The sequence below is a fragment of the Coregonus clupeaformis genome, chromosome 17, assembly GCF_020615455.1.
Source record: "Coregonus clupeaformis isolate EN_2021a chromosome 17, ASM2061545v1, whole genome shotgun sequence".
NCBI lineage: Eukaryota > Metazoa > Chordata > Actinopteri > Salmoniformes > Salmonidae > Coregonus > Coregonus clupeaformis.
In genome coordinates, this window is record NC_059208.1 from 55,145,897 (window position 1) to 55,154,893 (window position 8,997).

Here is an 8,997-nt window from a genome sequence, read left to right on the forward strand (position 1 = left end):
ATAGGATAAAGTAATCCTTCTACAATATTGTTTTTTTTAAAAACAATATTGTAAAGTGGTTATCCCACTGGCTATAGGGTGAATGCACCAATTTGTAAGTCGCTCTGGATAAGAGCGTCTGCTAAATGACGTAAATGTAAATGTAAATGTAATGTATACAGGTATGACCAGCTCATGAAATATGAGACCAACACTTTACATTTTACATTTAAGTAATTTAGCAGATGCTCTTATCCAGAGCGACTTAACAGTAGTGAGTGCATACTTTACATGTTCCAATTATATTTTTGTTCAGTGTATATATACGTCCATGTGAAAACGTGCTGCAAACTGAGACGTCATCGCTCAAGTTGGTAATCCAATGTTTTGAGAATAGCTGGCTAGTACATAAAATGCAAATATCTAATGTTATCATAAGGCTACCTCTGCGCTGTTTCTTTTGTCATTGATAGGCTGTACATTTACCTGCTTATTCCCTGACATTGTCCAAGTTCTGAAACGGTGCTAATTTCATTCATCAACAACTTTTTAAAAAGGGTAGTAAACATTTACAGATCATAGTCTAGCCCAAAACGAATGAGACTGTTTCAGCATGTAAAAAGTAACAGTACAAAACACACATCATTTTAGCAAACATTAAAAAAGGCAACATAAAATAATAAGTGCGTTGACTGAATGGATATTTAATAAACATTCCAAAACAATACATTATACTATAGACTTGCCAAATTACTCACATCCAGCATAAAAAACTTTAGAAACAGAATTAACTAAACATAATTATGTATTTATTTCAGAAGATGTAACAATTGTTCATGAAGCAAACATTGTTTGACTTGGTGAAGGTGTGCTAGAAAGAAGCTGTCAGTTTTCCTCCCCCTCCTTATCCGTGGTGCTCGTTCAACATAGCATTTGGAGATTCCTGTGAACATCAACAGTCATAAACATGGCACTCTGAACAGCAACATCTTCCTAATAAGAATTTAGTCCAGTTGACAATTCAACAGAATTCAGTCTTGTTCATGTTGATGATCGGTACAACATGAGACAGATAGCAAGCCGTGGTATATCAGACCGTATACCATGGGTATGAGTCAATATTACTTGTTTACTGTTGTAATTACGTTGGTAACCAGTTTTAATAACAATAAGGCACCTTGGGGGTTTGTGGTATATGGCAAATATACCACCAGTCTACACACCCCTGTTAAAATGCCAGGTTTTTGTGATGTAAAAGAATGAGACAAAGATAAATCATGTCAGAACTTTTTCCACCTTTAATGTGACCTATAACGTGAACAATTCAATTGAAAAACAAACTGAAATCTTTGAGGGTGTCACGATTGTTTATAGACGGGACGGACCAAGGCGCAGCGTGATATGCATACATGTTTATTAACGAATAAACACAATGACAAAACAATAAACAAACGATACGTGAAGTCCAAGGCAGCACAACACAACATACCTTAACACGGAACAAGATCCCACAACCCACTAGTGCCAATAGGCTGCCTAAGTGTGGTCCCCAATCAGAGACAACGAGCGACAGCTGCCTCTGATTGGGAACCACACCGGCCAACATAGATCTAGACATACTAGAATATTAACATAGAAATATACAAAATAGAACATACACACCCTGACTCAACATATACGAGTCCCCTGAGTCCGGGCGTGACAGAGGGGGAAAAATAAAAAACTCACAATAACCTGGTTGCATAAGTGTGCACACCCTTAAACTAATACTTTGTTGAAGCACCTTTTAATTTTATTACAGCACTCAGTCTTTTTGGGTAGGAGTCTATTAGCATGGCACATCTTGATGTGGCAATATTTGCCCACTCTTCTTTGCAAAAGCGCTCCAAATCTGTCAGATTGCGAAGACATCTCCTGTGCTCAGCCCTCTTCAGATCACCCCAGAGATGTTCAATTGGATTCAAGCCATTCCAAAACGTTAGTCTTCTTCTGGTGAAGCCATGCTTTTGTGGATTTGGATGTGTGCTTTGGGTCATTGTCGTGCTGAAAGGTGAACTTCATCTTCAGCTTTCTAACGGATGCCTGAAGGTTTTGTGCCAAAATTGCCTGGTATTTGGAACTGTTCATAATTCCCTCCACCCTGACTAAAGCCCCGGTTCCAGCTGAAGAAAAACAGCCCCAAAGCATGATACTGCCACCACCATGCTTCACTGTGGGTATGGTGTTCTTTGGGTGATGTGCAGTGTTGTTTTTGCGCCAAACATACCTTTTGGAATTATGGCCAAAAAGTTCAACCTTGGTTTCATCAGACCATAACACATTTTCCCACGTGCTTTTGGGGGACTTGATGTTTGTTTTTGTAAACTTCAGCCGGGCTTGGATGTTTTTCTTTGTAAGAAAAGGCTTCCGTCTTGCCACCCTACCCCATAGCCCATTCATATGAAGAATACAGGAGATTGTTGTCACATGTAGCACACAGCCAGTACTTGCCAGAAATTCCTGCAGTTCCTTTAATGTTGCTGTAGGCCTCTTGGAAGCCTCCCTGACTAGTTTTCTTCTCGTCTTTTCATACATTTTGGAGGGACGTCCAGTTCTTGGTAATGTCTCTGTTGTACAATATTTTCTCCACTTGATGATGACTGTCTTCACTGCGTTCCATGGTATATGTAATGCTTTGGAAATTATTTTGTACCCTTCTCCTGACTGATATCTTTCAACAATGAGATCCCTCTGATGCTTTGGAAGCTCTCTGCAGACCATGGCTTTTGCTCTGAGATGCAACTAAGAAAATGTCAGGAAAATCCTACTAGAACAGCTGAACTTTATTTGTGATTAATCAGAGTCACTTTAAATGATGGCAGGTGTGTAATGACTTCTATTTAACATGAGTTTTAATGTGATTGGTTAATTCACAGCCACATCCCCAGTTATAAGAGGGTGTGCACACTTATGCAACCAGGTTATTGTAAGGTTTTTATTTTTCATTTTTCCCCCTCGAAGATTTCAGTTTGTTTTTCAATTGAATTGGTCACATTAACAGTGGGAAAAGTTCTGACATGATTTATCTTTGTCTCATTCTTTTGCATCACAAAAACCTGGCAAACAGGGGTGTGTAGACTTTTTATATCCACTGTATCACAAACCCCTGAGGTGCGTTATTGCTTAAATATAACACTTGAAAAAACAAGTGAAAAATGATAATTACAAGTGTTAAGACTTCTTCTGGGTAAGACAATTTGAACCTTTTGGCTTTCCATATGCTTGCACATCACATCTCTCTACCTCCTCTCCCTCAAGCTTAATCAGCTCCAGTTAATAAATTAGCGTAAAACACACCTTTTTAGCTTTGCTTTTCCTTAGGGTGCTTTTTTAGTCTTACATTTTTTTTTTTTTATCCTCTTATGTTTCTTGTGTAGTAAATATTTCCGTTTTTATTTTCATAGTTTTTTCCTGTAAAGTGCATTGTGTTGCATCCATGTCTGAAATGTGCTATATAAATAGAGCTTGATTTGATTTATTACTCTGTTCCAGAATAAATGGGCTTTGGAATGACCCAGGTCCTTCCTCCACTGCAGCCTCCTCAACAGTTTATTAATTCCTTTGTAGAAACAATATGGTAGAAATATGACAAAATACAGAAAATAAGGTCAGGTTAAGACGGGCATAGGAGATCTACGTTTTCTTCTATGAGATAATATCAGTCATTTAACATGACCTTTATCAATTATGAAGCCTTTATTTGCCTTTATTCAATACATAAATGCTTAAAAAATCACAAATTGTGACGTTAGCTGATGAAGATTCTCAAAGAACAAAACGTATAACATTTCCTATGCCTGTATTTATCAAATAAGTAATTTTCGGCGATAATCAAAAAACCCTACAAAAACGCATTACCCAATAGGCTGTCGAAGGAACCATGGCGGAGTTGGTGCCTACAAAAAGACGCCATTACTATTTCTCTCTATAGCTGTGACAGGGAGCTGGCTGGATGTAGTCCCCTGTAGCTCAGTTGGTAGAGCATGGCGCTTACATTGGTAACATGTGTCTCTGTGAGGACTTGGGGGCCTGAATGTCACTCTGCCCTGGCTGGATCCCCTCCTTCCCCTCTCAGAAGCTGTTGGAGTTGGATACGGTTACCTTGTGGGGTGCAGGAGGTTATGTAAGGCTTTTAGTTCCACTCGCATCTGTTTCACTTCTTCCAGCACCGAATCAAACTTAGACTCAAACTGTTCCTGGGTGAAATACGTGGGCCCTAGAACTCTGTATGTCATTTGTGGCTCATATCACCATGATGATATGCGCTGAGTTTTGAGTCACTGTCACTGTCACGGCCAACGGTAGCCTTGAAGATGTGCTCATGTACCAACACTAGCTGCTGTGCTTGAGCCAGGGTTCCAGGGTCACGGTTCATCACCTCATATGCTACCTTGTGATTTTTAAGTCCCTTAATAAGGAAAGCATCAGTGGCAAGCTGATGAAGCACCAAGCCAACCCCAGGATAAGCAAGAGAAACTAGGCAGTTTACCTCCTTGGTAAACTCAGCAGACGTTTCCATCCCCTGCTTAAGCTCCCCTAGCTTCCTCCTCGTGGTTGTGGGTGGTTTTCTCTGACCAAACCTGGTCTGCAGGTGTGCGACGAGGGAGTCGTTGTCTTCCCTAATGTACTCCGGGAGGGAGCACACAAAGTGGATGGCGCTGCCGCTCAGACACTTGTGCAGCCTGTCAACTTTCTCCCTAGAGTCCCAGTAGTACTTACGTGCTAGGTACTAAAAGGGAATTATGAACGAGCCCCAGTCCTCCTTCCCCTCGAATGTAGCCAGCTTGGTCTTCGGACCATCACTGCCACAGAAGCGGCCCTCGTTACTCATGGGGGTGCATGGGCCTGCGCCCCTCCTCTGTGTGTCCCTCCCCTACGTGCTGACTGGCCACGGGAGAGATGGATATGGGCCTGCAGGTACTGTCAGGGGGGTGTCCAGCCATGGCGTGTTTGAAGTCCACAGGGGGGGTTCTGTATTGGCCTATGACTGGGCTCTCTTGTTCTGACTGAGGGGTTGAGTGGACCTGAGCTGTGGGCATACTGGTCAATGACGTAGTTCTGCTGCAAAGAGACGGAGAACATCGGAGGATGATGTGTTTGGTAGAACCCCACTGAGAGGGACCTGCTGCAGCACCGTGGCAACTGAGGTTAGGTGGAGCAGACTCACGTGACCTCTGGACAATGTCTATCTTCCTGTCCATCCTCTCCATTTGGTCGCACCTCTTTTCCAATTGGTTGCTTAGCTGCCACAGGTCGTCCTGCAACCCGTCATTAATCTGCTCCATCAGCATGCGGACCCATTCAGGTGCGGGGTCCTTGGAAGCAGGCTGTGTAGGCTCCCCATCCCCTTCACCAGATCCAACCTTAATCTCAAAGTCCCAAAATAAATTGCACAGAAAATGCAAAACTGCCTCATCTGTGTCTCTTCAGTGCCAGAGGAGAAATACAATGTTGCACTTTTACTGCTCTAGCTGCCTGAGAGCGGTTCACACGGTTCCATGCAGATGACACATTTCGGTTAAATGTATTCAGTTGTGCAACTGACTAGGTATCCCTTTCCCTTCCCTTTCCCATGGCAACGAGTCCCTGAGCGCGCAGAAGGAGGGACGGAGGCCCCATAGAAAGCTAGAAACTGAAATTAGCTAACAAGCTAGCTAACTAGCAATGTCACTCACAGCTTGTTAGCAGGTCCTGCGGCGGGAAAGTCCAGGAAATCCACACAAAAAATCAAATTCCACAAAATAGTCCGTAAATGTCCCAAAAATATTCAGATTTGAGAATAAATTAAGTGTAAGTTAACGTTAGCCTCTTCAGCCTTCAGATGACCGTTAGCTAGCTGAACTAAATTACTGTAACTACTGTAACGTTAGCTTGCTATAAACTGTACTGTTGTAGCTACGCAGACCTTCTAATATGTGGATGGCGTGGGAAGGAGGTCTTCGACAATCTTCTCTCTTCAGGATGTTTATTGTACACAAGTTATAACACTTTAGTTACTGCTTAGCTCCAGTTCAGATCACACATAGGTGTCCATACCAGGGCCATACAACAGACTGACGAACCAACGAAAAAACATTGAACATAAACGTACAACGTTATGACAATTGGAACATACAGCTCTCAATCATGTAGAGATCAAAGTAGGCGGGACATACTGCTTCTGTGGCACAACTACACAGAAAAATAATATAAACGCAACATGTAAAGTGTTGGTCCCATGTTTCATGAGCTGTAATAAAAAATCCCAGAAATGTTCCATACGCACACAAAAAATTATTACATTTGTTTACATCCCTGTTAGTGAGCATTTCTTCTTTGCCAAGATAATCCATCCACCTGACAGGTGTAGCATATCAAAGCTGACTAAACAGCATAATCATTACACATGTGCACCTGATGCTACGGATAATAAAAGGCCACTTTAAAATGTGCAGTTTTGTCATACAACACAATGCCACAGATGTCTCAAGTTTTGAGGGAGCGTGGAATTGGCATGCTGACTAAAGGAATGTACAACAGAGCTGTTGCCAGATAATTACATGTTAATTTCTCTACCATAATCCGCCTCCAACGTTGCCCAGTCATGTGAAATCCATAGATTGTGGCCTAATTTATTTATTTCAATTCAGTGATTTCCTTATATGAACTGTAACTCAGTAAAAGCTTTGAAATTGTTGCATGTTGCGTTTATATTTTTGTGCATTCGGAAAGTATTCAGACCCCTTGATTTTTTTCACATTTTGTTATGTTACAGCCATATTCTAAAATGGATTAAATATTTTATTCCCCTCATCAATCTACACACAATAACCCATAATGACAAAGTAAAAACAGGTTTTTAGAAATGTTTGCACATTTATATAATTTTTTTAACGGAAATACCTTATTTACGTAAGTATTCAGACCCTTTAATATGAGACTCGAAATTGAGCTCAGGTGCATCCTGTTTCCATTGATCATTCTTGAGATGTTTCTACAACTTGATACGAGTCCACCAGTAGTAAATGCAATTGATTGGACATGATTTGGAAAGTTGACAGTACATGAGAGAGCAGAATCCAAGCCATGAGGTGAAAGGAATTGTCCGTAGAGCTCCGGGATATGACTGTGTCGAGGCACAGATCTGGGGAAGGGTACCAAAAAATGTCTGCAGTATTGAAGGTCCCCAAGAACACAGTTGCCTCCATCATTCTTAAATGGAAGAAGTTTGGAACCACCAAGACTCTTCCTAGATATGAGCAATCAGGGGAGAAGGGCCTTGGTCAGGAGGTGACCAAGAACCCAATGGTCACCGTGACAGAGCTCCAGAGTTCCAGAAGGAAAACCATCTCTGCAGCGGTCCACCAATCAGGCCTTTATGGTAGAGTGTCCAGACTGAAGCCACTCCTCAGTAAAAGGCACATGACAGCTGGCTTGGAGTTTGCAAAAAGGCACCTAAAGGACTCAGACCATGAGAAACAAGATTCTCTGGTCTGATGAAACCAAGATTGAACTCTTTGGCCTGAATGCCAAGCGTCACGTCTGGAGGAAACCTGGCACCATCCCTATGTTCACACCATCCCTGTGTGAAGCTTGTAGCGTCATACCCAAGAAGACTCAAGGCTGTAATCACTGCCAAAGGTGCTTCAACAAAGTACTGAGTAAACGGTCTGAATACTTACACTACCAGTCAAAAGTTTGGACACACCTACTCATTCAAGGGTTTTTCTTTATTTTTACTATTTTTTTACATTGAAGAATAATAGTGAAGACATCAAAACTATGAAATAACACATGGAATCATGTAGTAACCAAAAAAATTTCAACAAATCAAAATTCTGTATTACAACCCTACCTTGTCACAACACAACTGATTGGCTCAAACGCATTAAGAAGGAAATAAATTCCACAAATTAACTTTTAAGAAGGCACACCTGTTAATTGAAATGCATTCCAGGTGACTACCTCATGAAACTGGTTGAGAGAATGCCAAGAGTGTGCAAAGCTGTCATCAAGGCAAAGGGTGGCTATTTGAAGAGTCTCAAATATAAAATATATTTTGATTTGTTTAACACTTATTTGGTTACTACATGATTCCATATGTGTTATTTCATAGTTTTGATGTCTTCAATATTATTCTACAATGTAGAAAATAGTAAAAATAAAGAAAAACCCTTGAATGAGTAGGTGTGTCCAAACTTTTGACTGGAACTGTATGTAAATGTAATATTTCAGTTTTTTTTATATATACATTTGCAAAATTTTCTAAAAACCTGTTTTTGGTTTGTCATTATGGGATATTGTGTGTAGACTGATGAGGGAAAAAAATGATTTAATCAATTTTAGAATAAGGCTGTAACGTAACAAACTGTGGGAAAAGTGAAGGGGTCTGAATACTTTCCGAATGCACTGTATTCACACCCCTTGACTTTTTCCACATATTGTTGTGTTACAGCCTGGATAAAAAATTTATTACATTTAGATTTTTTGTCACTTTCCTACAAACAATAATGTCAAAGTGGAATTACGTTTTTTGAAAAAATTTACTAATAATTGAAAATGTATAAATTAAATGTCTTGAGTCAATAAGTATTCAACTCTTTGTTATGGCAAGCCTAAATAAGTTCAGGTGTAGAAAATTGCTTAACAATTCACATAATAAGTTGCATGGACTCACTCTGTGTGCAATAATAGTGTTTAACAATACTTTTTAATTACTACTTCATCTCGGTACACATACAATTATCTGTAGTCGAGCAGATTCAACCACAAAGACATCAAGGTTTTCCAATGCATCGCAACGAAGGGGTAGATGGGTAAAAAAAAAAAAAGCAGACATTGAATATCCCTTTGAGCGGTGGTTATTAATTACACTTTGGATGGTGTATCAATAGGACCAGTCACTACAAAGATAAAGGCGTCCTTCCTAACTCAGTTGCTGGAGAGGAAGGAAACCGCCCAGGGATTTCACCATGAGGCCAATGGTGACTTTAGTTTAAT